This window comes from Galeopterus variegatus, unplaced genomic scaffold (assembly GCF_000696425.1).
Source record: "Galeopterus variegatus unplaced genomic scaffold, G_variegatus-3.0.2 Scaffold2603, whole genome shotgun sequence".
NCBI lineage: Eukaryota > Metazoa > Chordata > Mammalia > Dermoptera > Cynocephalidae > Galeopterus > Galeopterus variegatus.
Window position 1 is genome coordinate 134,412 of NW_007728714.1, and position 7,185 is coordinate 141,596.

General features: G+C 36.8%; 1 pseudogene; it reads left to right on the forward strand.

Moving 5' to 3' along the window:
- Window positions 1–2,465: 2,465 nt before the first annotated feature.
- Window positions 2,466–7,185, forward strand: part of LOC103598415 — a 28,598-nt pseudogene continuing 23,878 nt past the window's right edge.

Below are 7,185 nucleotides of genomic sequence, written 5' to 3' on the forward strand. Positions count from 1 at the left end.
GTTACACACATGGCTTCACTCAACACTACCTTCCTCTCCCAAAACCATTGTCTAAGAACCAAACAACATGTTGATGTTGTTTACTTTCTAAAATAATTCACCTTCACATGGAACTGATTTCACCCTTTCAAAAGATGTTTGATTTTAAAGGAAGAAATATTTTTATCCAAAAAGGTTTTTCTGATAGAAAGCAATATTTTTAGTGAAAGAGAGCTACTTTTCCCTTCTCAGTTTCAGAACTCTGTCCCATCAACTTCCTACCACAATAGAATGTTCCTGTATGTCTCAAGGACATTGCACATGAGGTTTTTCTTCCTGAAACGTTCTCTTCTGCACACCACACTTCCTCATACAGTTAATTCCTCATTATCTTATAAAGCTCAGCACAAGGAAGATTTCATGACCTTCTACATCAGCTTATGACCTCCTGATACAGACTTTTATAAAAATGTGTACTTCTTCATGACACTAACAATATTTGAAAATTTAAAACTATGCCTGTAATTTGTTAATGATTAATTGACTTGCCAACTAGTATTTTAGTTCCATTAGGGCAGAGGTCACATCTAACTTCTTCACAACTGTATCTCCAGTGCTTATACTATTACACATCACATATGTATGATAAATATTTGTTGACTATATGGTTATATGACTGAATAAATAAATGGGAATTTGGGGCTCTCATGATATGATTCCTCTTTATAAAGACAGCAGCAACTTTCTATATAGTCTCTTGAAGAAGTAAAGAAGGCAGAAAAGCTCCTAAGTGCTTTCTTACTTCCCTTCTGAATTCATCTACCAACTCCAGGTGGCCTCTTCCTATTGGCCCGTCCCTGGGACGTCTCATAGTATTTCCTGAAGCCTTTAGCACTTCTTGACCACCCACAACCAAATGTGTCCTCAGAAATTCCTCCAGTTATGTGATTTCAAGTTACATCATGTGTTTATGTGTGTGTGTCCACATGCACATGTGTGTGTGATTTAGGAACTATGTTTTGCTTAACTTAGGACATAATTACATAAGAGAAACATGTAAGAGACAAGGGTTGTTATTTTCTTTTTTAATTTTACAATCTAGGAGGTATTAGAAATGATGTCATTCCCTAATGACCTCATTCATGATGGAATTGTGAAGTGGATTATGACAACGAAAGCATTACTGGGAGAATTTCCAAATCCACTTGGCAAGCATAGAGCCTATATTTTAAAAAGTAGTCACTCAGTGTCTAAATGTAAGGGGCCAGGATTAGATGTCAAATCAGTGGGAAAGTAAACATAAAAAGACAGCAAACATAAATGATTGGTATAGACCTAAACCGAGAGAAAGTTTTGTATTTTGTAACCCGGTTATCAAGGTTTTGATATAAGAATATCATGTACACACATTTACTATGATATTTCTGAATGATGCTTCAGGAACTTACATTATTTTACTCTTTCCAGTAACTTTTAACAAAATTTTTTTTCAAATAACCCAATTTTTAATCAGCTTTATTAAGGTATAAACCATATAGAGAGTAAAATTTACCGATTTTTCAGTCTAATTCAAAGACTTGTAATATAATTTTGACATTTTTTTTTCTTCAAACTAGATTTGGAAATTTCATGGAAAAGAAAAATTACATGATATAAAATGGCATTATATCTAAAATTATTTAAGTGTATACTTGTATGTGTGTATACTTTTTTTTACCTTAAGCTGGAATATAAATATTACATTTTCAAAACTAAAAGCATTCTCACTTATCAAAAATTATTTTTAAAGTGAAATTTCTGTATTTAATTTCTAAGCAGTAAGTGTGATATTGTTCATTATTCATTAAGAAATTATTACTTTTCATATCATCTTGAGAAAAACCATTGGGTTTACTAAGTCCAAATCATCTAGGACATTTTTATCCAATTTATCAAAATGTATAAAGTAATATATATTTAGTAAGGAAATAATTATATATATATTACTTTATACATTTTTGTACTTTCTGATTTTGCCTCCAGAAGCATAAATTACTCCTGTAACTTGTTGAAGAATTAAAACACAGTTATTGAAAGTTTAAAAATAAAACAGTGAAAGGGGAATTGAAAATTTTCCTGTAAGTAAGGAATGGAATAGGAATGGAATAAGTGGAAGGATATCTTTAGTAAAAAGTTGAAATCTTTATATTTTTACAGTTGATATGGGTTAATCAAAACTGCTCTGTGAAATTTTCTCTCAAAATGATTGTATCAAAATGAATTTTAAAAGTGGCTCATCACAGTGTCTTACTGTTACTGAACCCGATGGAGTCTGTTTGCCTGCACGCCATGGAAAGCCAAACTGGAGCACGTGTCTTTGCAGAACAGAAAGGTTTATTCACAAGGTGGCCATGTGAGAAGACTAGAGATTTGCATCTCAGATCAGTCTTACCCACAGAGGGAAGGAAGATACACTTATGGGGAAGTGTTTAGGGGCGGTGTGAGGCATGGGGGATGGTGTTTGGTTAAAGGGTTTGGAGGAGAGTCCTTCAGTGATCTGCCCTGGCGCAGGCTCTGCCTGTTCAGAACATGGCACGGCGGTGTTAGCACGATCCGGAGGTGGAGCCCTCAGCCCTCTGACGTCGAAGGTCAGACGTTCTCCCAGGCTCAGGAGAGATGTCCGTGGGCTTGGCCAGCCTAACCCAGTGTGTGTTGGGCCAAGCCAATCCCAGTGATCTTGAAAAGAACACCTAAGTCACACAACTCATCCTTCTATGCCAGAAATGTTATCTTAAAGGGCAGACAGGAATAAACAGAATGAGAGGTTAGTTATGGGAATTTACTGAAAAAATGAGCAATTTAAACGGAATAAATTAACTGAAAAGCCACCATTACACTGCTTTCCTTACTGTGGAGCCATCACTCATCAACAAGAACGACTGGGAAAACACACATCCTTTAACAAATTTCTCAAAGTCATCCTTACCTACTTCTAGCCTGTTTCCTTTATTTTATTTTATTATTATTTTTTTTGGCAGCTGGCCGGTAGAGGGATCTAACCCTGGACCTTGGTATTATCAGCACCGTGCTCTAACCAACTGAGCTAACCAGCCAGCCCTGAGCCTGCTTCTTTTTGTAAACATGATGCTCACTCTGTCTCCTGATGAAGATTCTACCTCTCTCTTTGGGATTTGCTCATTAAATTGTGTCCCCCCAAAATACGTATGTTGAAGCTGTAACCCTCCCCCCCCATGTGACTGTATTGGAGATAGGGTCTTTAAGAAGGTTATTGATGTTAAATGAGGTGGGGAGCTAGGGCTAGGGTCTGGAGTTCACAGACCCCTCGAGCCTGTTCACAAACCCTTCACATGCAGGTCTAAGAGCGAGGTGACCAGCAAAATGGTCCTTGGAGCCTTGGTTGAAGAAGGAATAGTCTTTATTCAGCATACACAACACTATGAGCTAGGCAGTACAAAGAGAAACCCAGAAACTCAACTGCTACTGGCAAAGTCCAAAGAAAAACTGAGCAGCTGCCAGCAGAGTAAACATGCTCTATTTTTAGATGTGAGCTCTGTGGGCCAGCTCTGCTTCACAAACTCAAGAACACTCAATAGCTATTAACGAAAAAGCTACATTGGTGCACATGCACAGTAACTCCACCCACACACAATTTGTTTATAAGAAATGTGCTGCTCGACCCCCAACCGGACCTGAGCAAGGGAGCCTGACTAAATTATCCTATTTTCTCCACATGAGGTCATTAGGGTGGAGCTCTGATCTGATATAACTGGTGTCCTCATAAAAGAGGAAGAGATATCAGATATCTCTCTCTCTCTCTGCCTGTGAGGACACAGCAAGAAAGCAGCATCTGCAAGCCAGGAAGAGAGCCCTCACCAGAAACTGACCCTGCTGGACCTTGATCTGGGACTCCCAGCCTCTAGAACTGTGAGAAAATACATTACTGTGGTTTAAGCCACCCAGTCTGTGGTGGCATTTTGTCATGGTAGCGCAAACAGACTAAGACACCTAGCTACTCCATCTGGTAACAAACATAGCTTTGACCCTGGAACAGAGAATGTAGAATAATATTGCTCTTATATGTGAATGCCTTTTGCTGCTCTTATAGATCATCCCAAACTGCCGCCTGAACCTTAAAATGTGAGCATCAGTCACGCTTTTCTGTCTGTCCAGTGGTCCCAGACTCCATTTCTAAAATCTTTTCTTCAGTTATTTGCCCTAGTTTTTCTATACCTAAGACAAGAGCACCTAGACACTGTGCACCTTCCAGTGTCTTCTTCATAATGACAATAGGGACACCAACACAGCTTGTATGGTGTGGTCACAAAGCATTGAAGTAATATTGTCCATCATTGCTATTTCCTGGTGGCTGACTGCTGTTACACAGAAAGGTCGTGTACTGGAGAACAGTGAAGACATTTCAGGTAAGATTTCAAAAACAAAGTGACTCCTACTGAAAGAAACTTTAAATGCCTTTGCCACCACCACTCAGATATATATTAATCCTGACAGACACAGGTTTCAAAGAAACCATAGGTCATAGTCTCAAGCGAGAGATCAAGAGTTCTCCTGCTTGCACCATTTCAGAGTTTACACATAAAATAAGCAACTAGGATTTACGAAGTATATTGGAAAAGAACAGCACTTTTCTAAAAACGATTGATGAAATTTTGAACTTACAGGCTGTACTTTCTTACCAAAACAGGATGAGTGTATACATAAAAGTAACATGGGATTCCATAACTCGAGGCTTTACTGAGACTGTCTGAACCATGCTCTAGTCTGAGAACTCCCTTTAGTTAACTGTATAAACATGTGTACCACAAACTCTGCTGTCTTAGCCATAGCAGGTGGATCTAGAGGGAAATCATCTCCTGTATGTTTCATTAAGACTTAAGGCTCTTCAGGAAGGAGAAATCAAGTGTCCAGGAGAACAAGTTGCATTTCCTCATGGCAATCACAGGTTGTTTTTTTTATACTGACAGTGGGACTTGGAGAGTTGCCAGTTAAATCTGATTAGAATTTTCATCTCATCCACATTGATTTTTCTGTGATTGCTACTGAAGCCAGCTAGTAAATACACAAGTACATGTATTGCCCATTGGACTTCTTGCTGAGTTCCCAAGTACCTTATTTCCCCATTAGGGCACATTGATTTTTCTGTGATTGCTACTGAAGCCAGCTAGTAAATACACAAGTACATGTATTGTCCATTGGACTTCTTGCTGAGTTCCCAAGTACCTTATTTCCCCATTAGGGCTGGAAAAAAAATCAGTTTTCCTCCAAGTGTAGGAGTGAGGGGAGACTAATAAAATGAAAGCTCTAAAGTCATTTATGGAGCTGAGTGAATTGAGCCCATCCAGCAGAATCCTGAATGTGCTCTTTATTTTCTCAGGCATTTAAAATATATAAAAAGTGTTCGACTTGGCTCCTTAAGAAATCCTGCTGCCTCTGTATTCTGGAAAATATAGAAGTTAAGACTCTCAAGCTGAGTTTTACCACACAGGCTGAACGGATCCTTCAGAATTTTGAACCTAATTAGATCTATACTGCATGGATCTCTTTCTTTTTATTACCCCTAATTGTATCAGTCTATATTTCTTCCATGACTCCTTTAATGTAGTATTTAAACAATGGAAGAATAAGTGCAAACTATCTTTAAATTTTTAACAGATTGCATTATGGGGTTAAGTCTATATAGAAAAAAGACTATCTGGAAAAATAAAGTTGAAAATTCATTTAATATGATAGGTATTTGTTCTTATAAAGTTTCTTCTAATTTATACCTACAGTAGTACTTTATAGGCTCCTAGTCAATATACAAAATTTTAACTGCAGTATTTGAAATAAGATTTTAAATCGACTTTTTCATTTTAAAAGCAAGACAACATTTTTATTAACACAAATATATTACATATGTAATTTTGAGACAGTGTATTTTTGTAACTACTTTATTGCTCAATTATGTATATAAAAAAGAAAAAAATTAAATCGGTGGGAAAATAATGTTATCAAAGCCTGATAATTTTTTAGTTTACAATAATCTATAATCTCATACATAAAATTCATTAAATTATTATGAAAAATTAAATTTCTCAAACTTATGCCAGTAAAACAATTAAGACAATTTTTGCAGTTTCACCAATAAGTTTATATAATTGCTTTTTCTTATTTTACTCCATACCTCTTACTTAAGTAATTTTTTGCTTTGCAAGCCATATGTGTGATTCAAATAGCTTCTAGTTTGCCATGAGTTAACATTTCTTTTCACTATCATTGATTCTTTTTAACAAAAATTCAATGCTCTTATTGTGAGATCCCATTCTGTGCAACTGTAGGAATTCCACATCTACTAATAGTTTTTCCAACCTTTGTGTTTTTGAGAATCCTCAGAGAAGGATTACATAGTCCAACAAGTATATTTTAGCTGTAGCTTCTCATCTCCAGCTCCAGAGTTTCTCTCTTGGTCACTTGGGAGTTTCCCTACTGTCAGAACACCTGCTTAGCTCTGAGTTTGCCTCCATGGGTAAGGAGCATGTTTTCTTTGACAGAAGGTCATCCTGTTCGTTCATTTCATTCCAGAATCTGGCCTCCCACGAATATCCTATTTTGTACAGTTCACATCTTATTTGATGCCCTGTGCTGGGATGGTTAACAAATACCAAGTGTGGTTAGACAACTGCAATATATAACATTCCTCTAATATGGTTTATCCAACTTATAATAACCTCACCTGTGGGATATCAAAATTCAGCCCAGACTTCACTGTGCCAAGCCCATTTCCACCCACTCCATTTCACAGTCTTATTTCTAGTACAGAATAAAGAGAAATTCACATCTCTACTTCACTTCTGGTTTGGTCCAGTCTTGCAGCTGTATGAGAGAAAATATTTGGAGTGAAATGATATACATGCTCCTGTAAAATGAACCCTTATCAATCTGAAGTGTCTTAAATTCAGATTTAGGAAGTCTTTAAGCAAATTAAATTCAGACTTAGAGGTAAAACAACAACAACAAAAAAAACTTTACAGCAACAATGTTGCTAAAATCATACCCAATTTACTTCATTAATGGGAACATGTGATTTTTCAGTATGAAAAAATGATTTTTGAATTTTTTTTTGCAGGTGATGAAGCTTCCTTAAGGGGAGTTTTTTTTTTTTTTTGTCTTTTTTCGTGTCCGGCAATGGATCGCAACCCTCAGTGTCGC